Source organism: Lontra canadensis, unplaced genomic scaffold (assembly GCF_010015895.1).
Source record: "Lontra canadensis isolate GAN:19392208 unplaced genomic scaffold, GSC_riverotter_1.0 scaffold1, whole genome shotgun sequence".
Classification (NCBI taxonomy): domain Eukaryota; kingdom Metazoa; phylum Chordata; class Mammalia; order Carnivora; family Mustelidae; genus Lontra; species Lontra canadensis.
The window spans coordinates 27,020,930-27,038,756 of record NW_022630995.1 but is presented as its reverse complement, the minus strand read 5'-3'; the positions used below and the strand labels follow the sequence as shown (position 1 = coordinate 27,038,756).

Genomic DNA, 17,827 nt, shown 5'->3' with positions numbered 1-17,827 from the left:
ATTTTGCTTCAGAAAAAATAACTGCAAATTAAGAAAAAAAATTATTGAAAGAATTTCCAAATACTTGGCCTCCCTTCATGTCCTAGTCATAATCTTTATTTATTTATTTTTCTACAAAACAGAGTATTTTCCCTCCAAAACCAAAATTAAAAATTAGTCATGCATGATGCTTATATATTAAAAAATAATCTAAAGAATATTACAAATTGTTAATATTGCACCTAAAACTAAATATCTTTGCAACACTTCCAAATCAAAATATGTTATGTATTGTATTCTAGAACTAAAATTATATAATAAGAACAATTCAAAACAAAAATTCACAGTCCTTTGAACACAGTACACACTATTTATTTTAAACAATGACCTGTTTGTTTACTCTGTTCCATGATCCAACATTGTGTATTATAAAAGAGAGAATCTGTTCACAACTGTTATTGTAAAAAATAGAGATCTTCAAAGAAATTATTTTGGATCATTAAGCGAACTCTATATTTTATACCCATATTATGTTGGATAACCATAGGAAATCATAAAATAGTAAACAACAATGACAACAAAAACTACTCAGATAGTTTCCAGAAGGTTAATTTACATTTTAGACATAAAAACGAGGATAAAACAATTTCAAGACTTTGACTTAAGGTCATAGTTAACAAAATATATCTTTTCTTTTAATTAAGATTTGTAAACCTTGAAATGAGATTCATAAGATCATAGCAGTTACAAAGTTTCTTTGGCTTTAACTTTACAATAAACGTAACCGAAGAAGCCTTGTAATAAATCTGGTATTTAAATTCTAGACTTTGATGAGGTATAACCTTTTTATTTGTTTAAGATTTTATTTATTTATTTGACAGAGACAGAGAGAGAGAGATCACAAGTAGGCAGAGAGGCAGGCGGGGGGGGGGGGGGAAGCAGGCTCCCTGCTAAGCAGAGAGCCTGATGCAGGGCTCGATTCCAGGACCCTGAGATCATGACCTGACCCAAAGGCAGAGGCTTAACCCACTAAGCCATTCAGGTGCCCGGAGGTATAACCTTTTTTAAATGACATTTTTTTTAACAGTTTCTCCAAAAAAGAAAAAAACTTTAGCTAAAATGACCTCTCAAATAATTTGCCTTTACCGTCTTATACTTCCTAAAAAGTATAAATTAAGCATAAATAAATATTTCTAGGCATCAAAATAGCATATTTTAAGAAATTTGCCGGGCGCCTGGGTGGCTCAGTGGGTTAAACCCTCTGCCTTCAGCTCAGGTCATGATCTCAGGGTCCTGGGATCCAGCCCGGATCCAGCTCTTCTGCTCAGCAGGGCGCCTGCTTCCCTCTCTCTCTCTGCCTGCCTCTCTGCATACTTGTGATCTCTCTCTGTCAAATAAATAAATAAAATATTTAAAAAAAAAAAAGAGGTTTGCCAATAAAGCCAAAAGTTTCAGAACAACCTGCACTTATCTTCTAACTAAAGATTTCTCTTCCAAATATCGGCACTACCTTCCAAAATAAAAATATCTCAAGCTTGAGAAAATCCAATTTTTATGAAAAATGACTGTTTTTAAATCAAACAAATTAATTTATTTCAATTGTATTTCTTAGTATTTCATGAATTCTTGTTGACTCCATTAATATCAAAAAGTAATACAGAACATACCTACTCAATGAGATTTTTGGTCGCAAAACAATCTAATGTTGATGTTAAGGACTGGCAAAGTAAATTATCTTTATAATCTAATAAACAGAATGCTCTGTAGATGGTTGAAATGACATCGTTAAAAAAAATACTGAATGGCACGGGAAAATATTCAATGTATAGAGTTAGGTGTGAAAAGGTCATAAGACAGTAAGTACATAAAACCAAAATAAGGGGCGCCTGGGTGGCTCAGTGGGTTAAAGCCTCTGCCTTCGGCTCAGATCACGATCTCAGGGTCCTGGGATTGAGTCCCACATCGGGCTCTCTGCTCAGTGGGGAGCATGCTTCCACCCCGCCCCTGCCTGCCTCTCTGCCTACCTGTGATCTCTCTCTCTCTCTGTCAAATAAATAAATAAATATCTTTAAAAAAAAAATTAAAAGGCAAGAAGAGTATCTGCAACATAGAACAAACACAGAGCTAATCAATTTACCTCCACCCACAAAGCTTTAATGAAGTCAGTTAGAAAAAAACCCTCACCCCCAAACTGAAAACTAGACAAAAGACAATATTTAACTCCACTAATGTTTTTTAAACAAGTAAAAATTAGATAACATTTCTCAAAGTGGTTACCCCCTCTCCCAGTTTTGTATTTCACTATAATGTTCAGCTTTGGTAAAGATGTGTGAATTTTTCTCATATTCAGCTAATAGTTAAAGAACAAGGGTGATCTCTCTACACAAGGTGAGAAGACTAGTTTCCACATAACTAGATTAACCTGACATCATCTCACTGCTTGAGTTAAACGTTTTATAATGTAAAATAGTAAGACTTCCCTATATGTTATCATAAAATTTTGAAAACTTTATGTAAACTTATGAGAGAACGAAGACCTACCTGTTAGAGCATAATTTTTTTTTTGAACATTTTATTCATTTTTTGACAGAGAGATACAGAACATAAGTTAGCAGAGTAGCAGGCAGAGGGGGAGAGACAGAAGCAGGCTCTCCTCCGAGCAGGGAGCCCAATGCAGGGCTTGATCCCAGGACCCTGCAATCACGACCCAAGCCGAAGGCAGACGCCCAACCGACTGAGCCACCCAGGCGCCCCTAGAGCATAATTCTTAAGAACGCAGTTCAGGCATTGAATTACAAATTGTAGGAGCCCAATGTCATATCAAGCATCCTTGGACTATAATTCACTAGACTCTAACTACTGACAGGAATAACGCAAGACCTGAGTAACTAAAACGTGGGAATATAAGCTCGCACGCGTATTCTTTCTTTTAGATAAAGTGCAACTAAAACATAAGTATGGTATTTTTGGACAGCTTATTCTATATAGCACTGTACCTAGCATATTTACTAAAATAGTTCTCTTTTTCATGCTTGTAAGACACCTAGACCCTTATAAAATAAATTTAAATTCAGTCAAAGAGAGCAGACAAATGAGAAGACGTAACTCCTAAAGTGAGATGTGTTTGGTTTTACTACCTTTTTTTTTTTTTTAAGATTTTATCTATTTATTTGTCAGAGAGAACACAAGCAGGGGGAAGGGCGGGCAGAGGGAGAAGCAGGCTCCCTGCTAAGCAAGGAGCCCAATGTGGGACTTGATCCCAGAACCCTGGGATCATGACATGAACCGAAGGCAGACACTTAACCAATTGAGCACCCAGGTGTCCATTTTATTACTTTATAGCAACGATTCTCAGCTTTTTTTTTTTTTTTGCTTCCACTATGTACCTATGCACAGCACTCTAAACAGTAACATCTCTCAAAATACAGAGCGATTCTCAACAATTGGGATATTTCAGATAGGAATGGGTGGAAGGAGGTAGCTATGGTTCAAAAAGATCCCAGTGGAGTCTATGAAAAATGCCTACAGTTGGCTTACCTCTGAGAACAGGTCTTTAGGGGTAAAAATTCCTACTTTATCATCACAATTTTCTGTATGTACGGGCATATTACACACATATGTTTATGTATAAAAATGCAGAAGAATAACAAAGTTCCATACAACTGCTTACTATCATAATTATTACTTTCACGGTGGGGCACCTGGGTGGCTTTGTCTGTTAAGGGTCTGATCTTGGTTTTGGCTCAGGTCATGATCTCATGGGTTATGAGATCAAGCCTCACCTTGATTCTCTCCCTCTGCCCCTCCCCCAACTTCCTCTCTCTCAAGTAAAAAAATCTTTTTTTGAAAATTATTATTATTACTACTTACACAAGTTAACAAAAATTTTGATGACCACCCAAGAAAAAAAAAAAAGTATGAGGTAATGGCCTTGGAACAAGAACAAATGTAAAAAATATTTCTGAATTTAAAAAGCAAAACCAAAATTTTTAGTTTGTAAAAGCAAGCCTATCCCAGCAAGTTCTATTGTGGATATCAACAAGCTGATTCTAAAGTTTATATGGAGATGCAAATGACCCAGAACAGCCCACACAATACTGAAAGAGAAGGAAAAAACTGGAGGACCTACACTACCCAACTTCAAGGCTCACTTTAAAGTCCCAGGAAAGGGGCACCTGGGTGGCTCAGTCGGTTAAGCGTCTGCCTTTGGCTCGGGTCATGATCCCAGGGCCCTGGGATAGAGCCCTGCATCATGCTCCTTGCTCAGCAGGGAGCCTGCTTCTCCCTCTGCCTGCTGCTCCCCCTGCTTGTGCTCTTTCTCTATCTGACAAATGAATAAAATCATAAAAAAAAAAAGTTCCAGTAAAGAGACAGTGTAGTATTGGTGAAAAAACACATAGATTGGTGGAAGAGAACAGAGAGCCCAGGCATAGATCCACACAGAGTCAACCGCTGACAAAGGCAAGGCAATCAATAGGAAAAGGAGACTTTTCCACAGATGACGCTGGAATAACTGGACATCCACGGCCAGAGGCGGAAGAGAAATCGTCAGCCAGACACAGAGCAGACACCTTTAACCAAAATTTACTCTAAATGGATCATAGATTTAAATGTAAAATAAAAAGCTACAAAATTCCCAGAATATAAGGCAGACGGAAAGCTAGGTGTTTTGGGGTTTGGCAGTGACTTTTTAGATATAACACCCAAATGGAAGTCTTTGAAAGAAAAATTGATAAGTTGAGCTTTATTAAAATTAGTAACTTCAGTTCTACAAATGACGCTGTAATGAGAATGAAAAGAGGTGGCGCCTGGGTGGCTCAGTCAGTTGAAGTGTCCAGCTTCACCTCAGGTCATGATCTCAGGGTCCTGGGATGGAGCCCCACAGCGGGCTCCCTGCTCAGCAGGGAGTCTGCTTCTCCCTCTCCCTCTGCTCTTCTACCTGCTTGTGCTCGCTCTCGTTCTCTATCTCTCTCTCTCAAATAAATAAATAATGTTTTTTTAAAAGTGAGAGAGAATGAAAAGACAAGGCACAAATTGGGAAAATAAATCTTTGCACAATACATATCTGATAAAGGACCGCTATCCAAAAATATATAAAGAATTTTTTAAAAGTCAACAAGAAAACAACCCAATTAAAAAAAAGGGGGGGGGCAAATATCTGAACAGATCCCTCAACAAAGAAGGCACAGGGATGACAATTAAGCATATGAAATGATGCTCCACACCAGGTCTTCAGCGAGCTGCAAATTAAAAGGACAATGACATACGACCACACACCTACTGGAATGGCGAAAAACCCAGAACATTGAAAACATGAAATGTCGGTGGTGGGTGTGGAGCAACAAGAACTGTCATTCATCACTGGTGGAAATATAAAATGGTACAGGCACTTTGGAAGATGGTTTAGAGGTTTCTTACAAAACCAGACATCCTTTTACCATATGACCCCAGCAGCCATGCTCCTTAGTATTTACCGAAAGGAGTTAAAAACATGTCCACATAAAAACCTGTATATGGATAATTATAACAACTTTATTCATAACTGCCAAAACCTGGAATCACCCAAGATGTCCTTCGGTAGGTGAATGGAAAAATAAACTTTGGCACATCCAGATAATGGAATATTGTTCAGTGCTAAAACAAAATGAATAATTAAGCCAAGAAAAGACTTAGAGGAAACCTACATGTGTATTATTGAGCGAGAGTAGCCAATCTGAAAAACTACATGATTCCCACTGTATGCCATGAAGGGAAAAGCAAAAGTTTGAAGGCAGTAAAAAGCAGCATGATTGCCAGGGGTTGGAGGGAGAGATAGATGAATATGGGGGCACAGGTGATTCTGAGGATCCCGAAACTATTCTGTATGATACTGTAATGATGGGAACATATCATTACATATGTCAAAACCCATAGAACAGACAACACAAAGAATGAACCCTAATGTAAACTATGGACTTTGGGTGATTATGATGTGTCAAGTAGGTTCATAAATTATAACAACTATATCACATTAATATAAAATGTTAATAATAGGAGAAATGGGGGCAGGATAAGGGGGGAAATGGGAACTGCTTGTACTTTCTGCTCCAATTTTCTGTAAATTTTAAACTGCGCTACAAAATAAAGTCTATTAATTTTTTTTTTAAACTCAAAAAGAAGGGGCACCTCGGTGGCTCAGTCAGTTAAGCATCTGCCTTCGGCTCGGGTCACGATCTCAGGGTCCTGGGAATGAGTCCCGCATGGGGCTCCCAGCTCAGCAGAGAGCCTGCTTCTCTCAGTCCTCCCCACTTGTGCGCTCTCTCTCTCTCTCAGATAAATAAATAAAATCTTAAAAAAACAAAAAACAAAAAAACTCCAAAAGAAAAGCCCATTCTATCCCTGTCAGCCAGAACCAAAGACGCCTGGGAAGAGTCAAAAAAAAACAACAGCTCAAGCTAAAGCTTAAAACAATAATGTACTTGGATCAAGCTGAGAGAAAGGAAACAGATTATAAATCAATTAAAAATAAAAATGTCAAAAACACAAATCAGGTTACATGGTAGACTGAAAGAAGAAACAAAGTTAGCAAAATCAGCATCAGGGAATAATAGCGAATTTCAACTTTTGGTGTTGAGGCCATTTAGGTTGTTGTAAGCTCTCAACAAACTATCCAGAGAAAAACTGCACATTTGGAAGCAACTGTATCAGAAGAGGAAATAAAGATAAATAATAGGTATGCTGTGGGTGTTGAGGTATAATATGAAAGCGTCATTTGATGACTTCAGTGCACACACACATAGCTTGCTGTAATCTCAAAATTTCTTCAGAAATGCAGGAAACTCGCATCTTATTTGACAGAAATGAAACATTATCAATATGTTATCAAGGTATTTTGCATATAATCTTGTTACCCTAAAAAACCTGTTTTTTAATTTTTTATTTTAATTCCAGTATAGTTAACATACAGTCTTATCTTCATTTCAGGTGTACAATTCAGTGATTCAACAGTTCTACACGTTACTCAGTGCTCATCACCACAGGTGCTCTCCTTGATCTCCATCACATTTATCAGCCCTTCCCCCGCCCAGCTCCCCTCTGGTAACCATCAGTTTGTTCTCTGTGGTTCTAACAAACTTATTCCTATTTCAAATGATATGCTGGTAAATGTCGCTGGAAAAAAAAAAAAAAGTTCTGATTTACATCATTTGCCCATTTCTACTGTGTAAATATAGTCATCATGGCTGATTTCAAGCCACCATGGGTTTAACAGCAAGGTGGTAAAATTCCTAGCAGGGACTAGGATCCAGAATATACCTCTTCAAATTACTGTCCAATTAGGATGAGGAAGCTGACTTCTATTTAAAGTCGCTTGTCACATGGGCATGAAATAATGAAGTCAGGTCCTCAGTTCCTAAGAACTTTCAGATCAGTGGCTTTACTTTCTTGAGAATCACCAGATTTTGATACATCCTTTTTTTTTTTAAATTCTTTAAAGGTCTAGATCGTTAACATACTATTCGCTTAGAATAACTACTTCCCAAATCAAATCTGTTGGTCGCATCTTCAAGTTCATTTACATAAAGTGGGCTATAAAGAAAAAGCTTTCCCGCTTTGACAGATATTTGCCTATATTTTCTTTTAACTCCTTTTTATCTACTTAGTTTTACTTCTCCCATTGAAATCTGTCATCCAACTGGAGTTTATTTGGAGTGATAAATAAGTAAATAGAGCAAAATAAATAAATCCTAAACAAAACAAAACAACAACAACAAAAAGATTCTGGTTTTGGATGCTTTGCCCTGCCTGGTTATATACATAGAGGGAAGCTGAGAGAAGAAATTTCTTTTAAAAGACTGATATTTATTTATTTATTTATGAGAGAGGGTGGGCAAGCGGCGGAGGTGGGGGGGTTGGGGGGGGTTGGGGGTGGGGGTGGGGTGGGTGGGAATCTCAAGCAGACTCCCCGCTGAGCACAGAGTCCCACACAGGGCTCAATCCCGGATCCTGAGATTACGACCTGAACTGAGCCCAAAAGTCTGATGCTCAACCGAATGAGCCACCAGGTGCCCTGTGAAGAGATTCTTTTAAAGAGGAAAAGGACTGGAGGTGAATTAGGCCTAGAACACGGGCTGCGAATACCTCTTAGGCCTCTTTGTACTGGATTGTTCCTTTAAATCTCGTACCTGGATACCTGTCTTTTTGAGGAGTGATAGGCTGCAATCCCTTTCTTGATCACAAATTTACCAAATTAATGACACAGTGAGACTACAGTCTCATAATAACAAATGTAGAAAGATCATGGTGAGATAATAAAATATAAGCATCATCAAATTTTTAAAATCTGCTTTTGTATCAGGACCTCCTTTTAATTAGTGTACCTTTATCACAGGCTTTATTATCTGTTGGCACAAATACTGCTATTTACTCACCGTTTTCAGTAATTTCTCAGCTACTGTTTTTCACTTATACTTCCAGGCTTATGCATATCTTCATAAAGTAATTGGGAAAAAACTGACATCTTAATTAAGACTTCTTGTCTGGAACCTGGCATATCGTCATTAATTTATTTTCCTTTGTGTATCCCAACTGCCCCCCCAAAAGTATACTTTCTTTCATGAGAGATCTATAGAATTCTTTTTTTGGATTTGAATTTTTATTCACTCTTCAAGCTATTAATGTTTAAAATCAGAGTATGTAGTTCTTACTAATTCTAATCATAAATACTTTGAATTTCTATTGTGTGAATGCCATCATTTTTCCTACCATTCAGTCCAACATTTTTTTCTTCTGGTGGAATTTCAATGGATAGAAAAATTAAGACTTTTGCTTGTTCTTTGGACATCTGTTCCTAAAGTGTTTATTTATCCTACTCTAAACTATTCCTACTGAAAACAGTTTCTAAACATAGAAGTCCCATGACATCCTTGGCACATTTCCAGTGTTTTTTACTTGAAGTCTACCATAGAAATAACGCTTATTATAAAGCTCAAGAAAAATGACCTATCTGTAAATAATCCATTATTCACTCAGCTAGAATCTCCCTGAGGTTATTATTTCCTTGTACTCTTTGAACCGTCAGAAACTCAGCTAAGGAACTATTCTAAAAATCTAGAAATAATGTGGTATTTTTTTAAAATGTGCATGAACCCAGGAGTCAGAAGACCAGGGCCCAAACTTGACTTGGCTACTTGGTATCATTATAATCTTGGTCATATTATTTAACCTTTCTAAGCTTTTGTTTTCCCTCGAGAAAATGAATGGGTTGAATTATATCTCAACCATGGGTACATATCAGTAGTAACAAGAAAGTTGTTTTTGTTTTTGTTCTCCTCTCCTCCTCCCATAAAAACATTTGTTGCGGTGAAAAAAGCTATTGTGGCAGACTTTCCTCTTCTAGCGGGACAAGAATCTGGGGATCAGGACAGGACAGCCCTGAAGGGAATATGGGAACACCAGGACCTTGCAGGATCTCATCCAGCAAATATACGTAGACTCAGGGCCTGAGGGAAGTCACCGACTACATATGGATATATAACCATCTTCTCTGCTTTCCAAGAAGCTGAGCGCAGTCTAATAAGGGGGCTGAATCCTCCATTCCCATGAGGTTGAGACGGTGGGAGAAGACCAGGACCAGAGGGGTTTCCTCCTAATATCTTAACTGGGAGCCAACTAAGAGGGGCTTACAAGGGCTGAGACTGCCTTAGATTTCCTTCTGTCACTCTTGGGATTACTCTTGAAAGCACTGTAACTGTATGGCCCACCCTTCAGAAGCAGGCAAAGAGATATAACGAGGGGCCAGAGACAAAGAAAACAAAATTATTTAGCAAACATGAGGAGCAAATACCATTCTGGGTTTCAACACACCAAATCTATTTCAATTAAAAACAGAAACTAAACAAAAATGCAGGCTCTTGCCTTATTACTTAACATCAGAAGGTTAAGAGATAAGTAAAAGCAACAGCACAAAAAAAATTAAATCATTGTTATAAATATTGAAAAAGAAACAAAGCTTTCTTTATTAAAGCAATAATTACCTAGAAAGGAAAATAGATAAAAATCTTCTCTTCACAAATATAAAAATAGTCACAATAAATTTAGAAAGGAAAACAGGACTTTTATAGAGGAAACTATAAGAACCTCTTTTTTTTTAAGTAATCTCTACACCCAACATGGGGCTTGAACTCATGACCTCAAATCAGAAATCTCATGCTCTACTGACTAAGCCAGCCTGGCGCCCTAAGAGAACCTCTTAAAGGACATAAAAGAAGACCTGAACAAATGAAAAAAGACTTATTTGTGGGTAAGAATACTTTTTATTTTAAGGGTCAGTTCTTACAAAATTAATATATCAATCATGACAATTCCAATTTAAGATTTCAATACTATTTTTTTTAAGTTGTACTGGGAAAAAACCATCTTAGGGTATACATAATGAGGATTTCTTGTTACTACTAATACGTATCCCAGAAAAGCTTTAAAAAATTATTAAAAGAATATATATAAAGAGGGGTGCCTGGGTGACTTAGTTGGTTAAACGTCTGCCTTTGGCTCAGGTCATGATCCCAGAGTCCTGGGATGGAGCCCCGCATGGGACTCTCTGCTCAATGGAGCCTCTTTCTCCCTCTACCTCTGCCTACTGCTCTGCCTACTTGTGCTTGCTCGCTCACTCTCTGTCAAAAAAATAAAATAAATACATATATATATATATATATATGTGTGTGTATATATATATATATATATATATAAAGAGAGAGAGAATATCTCCTAATCAGAAAACCACAAAACTATAATCAGAACACATTATAACTATATTTGAAACATTACATCAAAATATAAAACTATTTCAGAACATAATATAACAGTAATCAATTCAGTAAACCTAAGTACAGATAAATCAGATTAATGTAAAACACCAGACAGCCTCCTAAAAAATCCCAGAATAAGAATTCAACAGGGGCAAAATCGGAAGGAAGAAGATGATCTAGTAATAATGTTGGAATATCACCTGACTATTCATCTGAAAAAAATACACTATATTCAAAAAGCAAAGTCTAGATTAACAGGATGTTGAAAATTAGTTTTTTTAAGTTTTTAAGATGTTTTAAAGAAAAAACTTAGGAATCAACATAGAGAATCCAGGGGAGAGAGGCTGTTGGCCCAGGTAGAAAACCCAAAATTATTTAAAAAAGATTAACACATTCAACCAAATAAAAATTTTAAATATTCATGAGGCAAACAATACCATAAACAAGACAGGGCAAATTTGGAAAAAAATATAATGTAGGTAACAGCTAATATAAAGTATTCAAAGAGCTCTTAGAAATTAACAGGAAAAAGACAACACAATAGACAAAAATTGGCCAAAAAAAATGTAATTAGGCAATTCACATAAGAACAAATCTGAAAAGACAATATATGAAAAAGATATTCAAACTTTGTATACCCAGAAAATGCAAATCAAAAGTAGCAATAAGCTTTCATTGTCTACACATCAGACTGGCAAATATTAAAGAGAAAATCAGCTCTATTGTTGGCAACGTACAGAGAAACTGAACACTTTACCTACTGCTGATGGAAATGTAACATCCACCCAAGTACAGTCCAGTAGGCTGAACAAAAAGATGAGTGTTCTGGCCCCTAAAGGAAGCTCCACAGATATTAATTTCTTTGATCTGCAGGCTTTCCATGCAACTCTCTGATTAGAATTTAGCTTCCTATGACCTACCCCACAAGGAGAGGGAAGGAGTGCCCGCCAGCCCTAGCATTAACACCCACTTGGCACATTTCTCATTGTAAATTAGTAAACTGGCAAACTTAAAAACTTGTCTCTGTCAGACCGTTTATTACAATTCCACCTCCTGAAACAGATTTCATATCCACTCTCAGCATTAAGGCAAAGTCAAGTTTTCTGACCCGATCCCGGTCTTTGCTGGCCTTCTCTGGTAATTCCTTAAATCACAATCAAAATCTTTGGAGGGAGGCCCAGGCATCTGTAAGATTTTGACAAGCCCCCATCCCGATTCTAAGGCGCAGCCAAGGTTGAGAATCATTGCCTTACACTATTCATCTTCGGTGGAACAGTTGGTTCTCTACAGTGATTTTACTTAAAACTAATTCTGATCAATAGAAAGTTTCAAAAACACCAGAAATAAGGAAACCTGGGTACAGAATAACCACAAATAACATCCATCAAGCAATTCGGAGAGTTGTTAAATAAAAGCATGTCACTGGGGGAACGCTCTAGGAAGCAGAGTGAGGGATCAATAAAACATTTCAAAAACCTAATTTTAAAAAATCATACGTCGTTCTCCCAGTTCAAACTAGAAATCTCGACGAACTGCTTTTTCTCTCGTGGTTTCAGCCCCTTCCCCTTGCTCTCCGAACCACGCCCCGAACCACGCCCAAAAACACGAATCCTGGTGCCCTATGAACCCCCTGCCTCCCGTTATCGGTGATTTCAAGGGGTGAGGTTTCAGCGACGAGAACTCGAGAACCATCACATCAGTCCCTCCCCATGCCTTGTATCCTCTAACCAGTCTAGTCACCAAACCCCAGCGTACTGAAAGGAATGCCTTCTTTTTCCTGCATGCTTAAGCTTTAAGTGCCTTAAGAATACTCCGCGTGGACTCCTGAAAAAACTTCCTTCACAGTTACCTGTGCTTCTTAGCGGATGAGCTAACAATGTCACAAAGCAGCCAAAGTGACTCCAATTTGAACCAAGTGAGGCCGGGCCCATCAAACCGTGGAATGCACGCCTCTGTATTCTGCATAAAAATGCACCACTAGCCTTACCTTCAAGGGTGTTACTAAGGCCATTTTATTGGAATCATCATTTTCTTTTCTTCCAGTCTCTCTACAATAAGAATGACTCATTCATATATTGCCCAACATTTTCTGTGAAGCTTTTAGTTTTTCAATTTTTTTTAAAGACTTCACTTTTTTTTTTTTTTTTTTTAAGAGCACTTTTAGGTTCACAGCAAAACAAGAAGGAATGGAGATTTCCCATAGGCCTCTGCTCCCACGCATGCATAGCCTCCCCCATTACCAACATCTCCTACCGGGATGGTCCATTTGTTAGAGCTGATGAACCTACATGGACACGTCATTATCACCCAAAGGCCATTGATTACCATAGAGATCATTCTTGGTGTTTTATATTCTATGGGTTTGAACAAAGGCATCCATCAACATAGTATACTACAGAGTAGTTTCACTGCCCTAAAAATCCTCTGAGCTCTATTATCTGACCTTCCCCTTAACCTCTGGCAACTACTTTTCTTACTGTCTCCATTAGTTTTTTTTTTTTAAGATTTTATTTATTTATTTGACACAGAGAGATCACAAGTAGACAGAGAAGCAGGCAGAGAGAGAGAGGGAAGCAGGCTCCCTGCTGAGCAGAGAGCCCCATGCAGGACTCGATCCCAGGACCCTGAGATCATGACCTGAGCCGAAGGCAACGGCTTAACCCACTGAGCCACCCAGGCACCCCTGTCTCCATAGTTTTATCTTTTCTAGAATATCCATAGTTGGAAGTCTACAGTATGTAGGCTTTTCAGACTGCCTTCTTTCACTTAGTAATAATGCATTTAAGTTTCCTACAAATCTCTTCATGGCTTGACAGCTCATTTCATGTTAGCACTTAATATCCCATTGTCTGGATGGGCCACAGTTTACCCACTCACCTACTGAAGGACAGCTCTGTTGCTTCTGAATTTTGGCAAGTATGTCTAAAGCTGCTCTAAACATCAGTGAAGATTATTTTAAACGAAAAATATTCATTTAATGCATTTAAGTTAAATCTGCATTTATCATATATAATTTATAAATTGTTACACTGTTAATATGTTAATAGGTATTAGTTCATCCTTCATTTTTATGGCTATTTTCACTTTCTGTGCCACAGGTGTCTATAAATACATGCATTATTTCTAAACCATCCATATGATTTTCTACTATGAACTGCCATCACATTTCCAATGCATTATCTTCTAATAGAAATGGGTCTGACAGTTTAGAATTTGGCTTCCACAGTCTTCCCCCAAACAGATTTCTCTTGAATTCTCTTTTTTTCAAAAAACCCTTAAAACTTTACTCATTTTAGCAAGTTTTTTAAAATTGGGGAACACCATGCTTCCATCAACTAGAAGACTCAAAATTATAAGAAATTCCACTTAGGCTGTGTCCTGTGACATCATGCATTAAAGATTAGGAGGAGGAATAATTAAGAGAACAAAGCCCATTCCATCCTGCAAAAGGCTAGCAAACTCTGTCTCATCAATGTGATGAAACTATAAACATGGTTCCTTCCAGAAAAGAAACCTAAAATAATATGGCCAGTCTTGGAACACTGGAACAAGCCAGAACTCAATGATAATGATTTGGCGCTTAACCACTAATGTAGGCCAGGTACCTGTCAGTTGTCACATTTCAAATATTTAGCAATTGGTACAGAGGGACAGTTAGAACTGACTCTGACTACAAATCCCAGTACAGCCATAAGGATGCATAATGGCTGAATATCAGTCATGCTGGAGGTAGTTGAGAAATCTAGTAATGGAGGCAGAACATGGCATCGAAAGAGTCTGATAACAGGTAAAAAGCACCATGGAGACCCATGAAAGAACAACAGTTACATGTTAGCGAACAGATATGTTCCACAAAGTCTAAGAACAGGAAGTACACGGACATGTGGTAAGGGAGGTATATCTCATCATTAAAAAGGTACATCAGCAGAACTTGATTCTCTTCGGGTCCTAATAGTTGTTTTTGGATGAGAACTTCATTTTCTTGAGGAGCAAAGCAGAACCCCGTATTTAAAGGAAACAGTTACCAAAGAGTTTGCTTGACAAGGCAAGGCTCTGGAAGGAAGAAGTACCAAGAAGTAGAGGTGGGGACTTTGACCTCCATTCTTTGACACAAGAAGGAGTAGCAGCCCAGACACTAGAAATGAAGAACAAAGTCAGGCCAAAGCTTGTAGTGAGCCTGGGCCGATGCTGAATTGTCTGGACAAGAAAGCTAGGGCTCTCCAAAACTTACCATCTTAGCAGAGGATGGGACCAAGGGCCTGATAATAAGACAGAGGTTTTATGTTCTTTTTTAAAAGATTTATCTGAGAGAGAGCAAGTATGCAGTATGGAGGAGGGGATGAGGGAGACGGAAAGAGAGACTCAAGCAGACTCCATGCTGAGAGTGGAGCCTGAGCGGGGCTTGATCTCATGACCCTGGGATCATGACCTGAGCTAAAATCATGAGTTGGATGCTTAACCGACTCACCCAAGCACCCCAAGAAGGAGTTTAGAAACAACTACAACAGAAGGTACAAACAGGGGAAGGTTCTGACACCCAGGTTTATGAAACAGCAGATCTGAAACTTGCCACAGATGTTACACTGTCCTTTTTTTTTTTTTTAAAGATTTTATTTATTTATTTGAGTGGGGGAGATAGAGAGAGAAAGAGAGAGCAAGAGCGGGGGGAGAGAAAAGCAGGTTCCCCACTGAGCAAAGAGCCCGATGTGGGACTCGATCCCAGGACCCTGGGATCATGACCTGAGCCAAACAAAGGTAGACACTTAACCAGCTGGGCCATCCAGGTGCCCCTACACTGTCCTTTATGAATAATCTTAGACACCTATGAATATTATGACCATTCATCTTAGATTTTTCCACCTTGAATTTTCTCATGAGTAAATTATATGCTTTATTCTAATACTTACCAATACAAAATTTTCCAACCAACCATGAAACTAAATATTTAATGAGTTATAGAATCAGTTACACTTCTCACACACAAATTAAGTATCAAGACGCCTGGGTGGCTCAGTCAGTTAAGTCCCTGGCTTCGGTTCAGGTCATGATCCCAGGTCCTGGGATCGAGTCCCACATCGGACTCCTTGCTCGGCGGGGAGCCTGCTTCTCCCACCGCCTGCTGCTTCCCCTGCTGTGCTCTCACTCACGCACTCTCACTCTCTCTGACAAACAAATAAAATCTTAAAAAAGAAGAAGAAGAAGAAGAAGAAAATAAAGTATCTGTGCCAAATGAGGCAAAACTAGCTTAAGGAGTTAGAATCTGTATATTTCCTAAATGGATAAAGCAGACCCACAATTCCTAAATTCAATGATGTCTGCAGCTAGGAACTCTAAATTCAGGGACCATCACAGAGTTTACACTATTCACTTAGCACAATGAGTTGGCTTCTTTGTCTAGGCTTCATTTCCCAAAGCAGACAGATTTCTCTGAGGGATGAGAGAGTATTTGGGCAATAACCAATAAGCGATTCTTTTACACTGTGATCAATTTTAACTCTCAATGGTTCCATCTCTGAAATTAATGTTACTGAGAACATAAATTACCCCACCGAATTCATGTGTAGAAACTTAGTTAAAAATCTCCTTCACCTCCCATATCTATTGTTCCCAGCTCTTAAATATTTCTCATAGCCATGATTAAATGAGTTCCTATTTCATGAAGCACTCAGAAGAGTACCTACTCATGTAGTAGGCATTATATACGTTTGCTAAAAAAAAAAAAGAAAAAAAGAAATGACATTTTCTTCATTTGTTCAACCTTTCTTTCACGTCTGATCTGCAGCAGTCACATCCTAACTCCTTCCCGTACACAGTACCTCCCTCTCTCTTCCTACCCCTACCGCCATTCCATGAAAAACATTAGCCTGATGAGATCATCCCAACCACTGTCATGGAGTCCATCAGTAGTTCTCCAAATCCATAATTAAGTCTTCAAGACACGCTCTGGCCCAGGTCTACCTTTCCAGCTCATTCCCATGCTTCTCCGCTCCAGCCAGATTGGTCATGTGTCCTCTACTGCCCACCATGTCATATCCCTTCTGCCCACCCACCCTTCCCCCAAACTGTTAATTCTGAAATATCACTAGAGATCGGGGATGACTTTCCATTGAAACATGAAGAATTAAAGGATGTTAGCTAGAGAATTTGGTGTGTAATGTACAATGGTAACTATACTCTACTGAAAATATTAAATTAACAATATTGTGTTGTATTTTTTAAAGTTACTAGAAGAGTAGGTCTGAAAAGTTTTCATCACAAGGAAAAAAATTCTACCATGTGAAGTAATGGATGTTAATCTCATTGTGGTAACTATTTTGCAATGTACATATATATTAAATCATTATGTTATATGCCTTAAACTTAGACAATGTTATTTGTTAATTATATCTCAATAAAACTTGGGTGGGGGGAGTTTGGGTATTTGGGAGGTGTTCTTACTGCTCTTAAACTTATATGAACACCAGTTTACTCTTCTATAAAAAAATAGCAATTTATCTACCAACGAATGATCAACAAAATGTAGTATATCCATACAATGGGATATCATTCAGTCAGAAAAAGTAATGAAATAAATTGATACATGCTACTAATAGATGAGCCTTGGAAATATGGAAAGTGAAAGAAGATAGTCACAAAACAACACCTATTAGGATTCCATTTACATAAAATGTCCAAAAGAGCCAAATCCGTAGAGATGGACAGTAAATTAATGAGTATGAGGTTTCTTTTAGGAATCACAAATGTACTACAACTAGAGAGTGGTGATGGTTGTACAACTTAGTTAACACATTAAAAACTACTGGATGACAGACTTTAAAAGGATGACATTATAGTATGTGAATTATAAATATCTTACATATCATAAACCCAATATTTTTTAAATGGCAATAATAGTTTGCTCCATCAAATTTTCAAGATGCTTACATGAGATAGAATAAATGTATGTACACATAACTTGACTGTATATGCACATACACGCACACACACAATATATGTACTTACCACAATACCAGACTCACAATTACTTCAATACATGGTAAGTAGTAATATTTCAATCAAAAGAC

General features: G+C 37.9%; 1 protein-coding gene across 12 annotated transcripts in view; it reads right to left on the bottom strand.

Moving 5' to 3' along the window:
* The window catches only part of FRYL (FRY like transcription coactivator), a 260,625-nt gene that overhangs the window by 142,713 nt on the left and 100,085 nt on the right, over window positions 1–17,827 (bottom strand). Inside the window, exons 1-2 of one of the 12 annotated variants that reach the window (XM_032852112.1) lie at window positions 12,439–12,444; window positions 5,057–5,058 (exon numbers count right to left, since the gene is read on the bottom strand). The exons of the other annotated variants lie outside the window; for them this stretch is intronic. The gene's annotated coding sequence lies outside the window, so the exon portion shown is untranslated. Of the gene's footprint in view, window positions 1–5,056; window positions 5,059–12,438; window positions 12,445–17,827 lie in introns of those variants that run through there. 12 annotated transcript variants of the gene reach the window in all.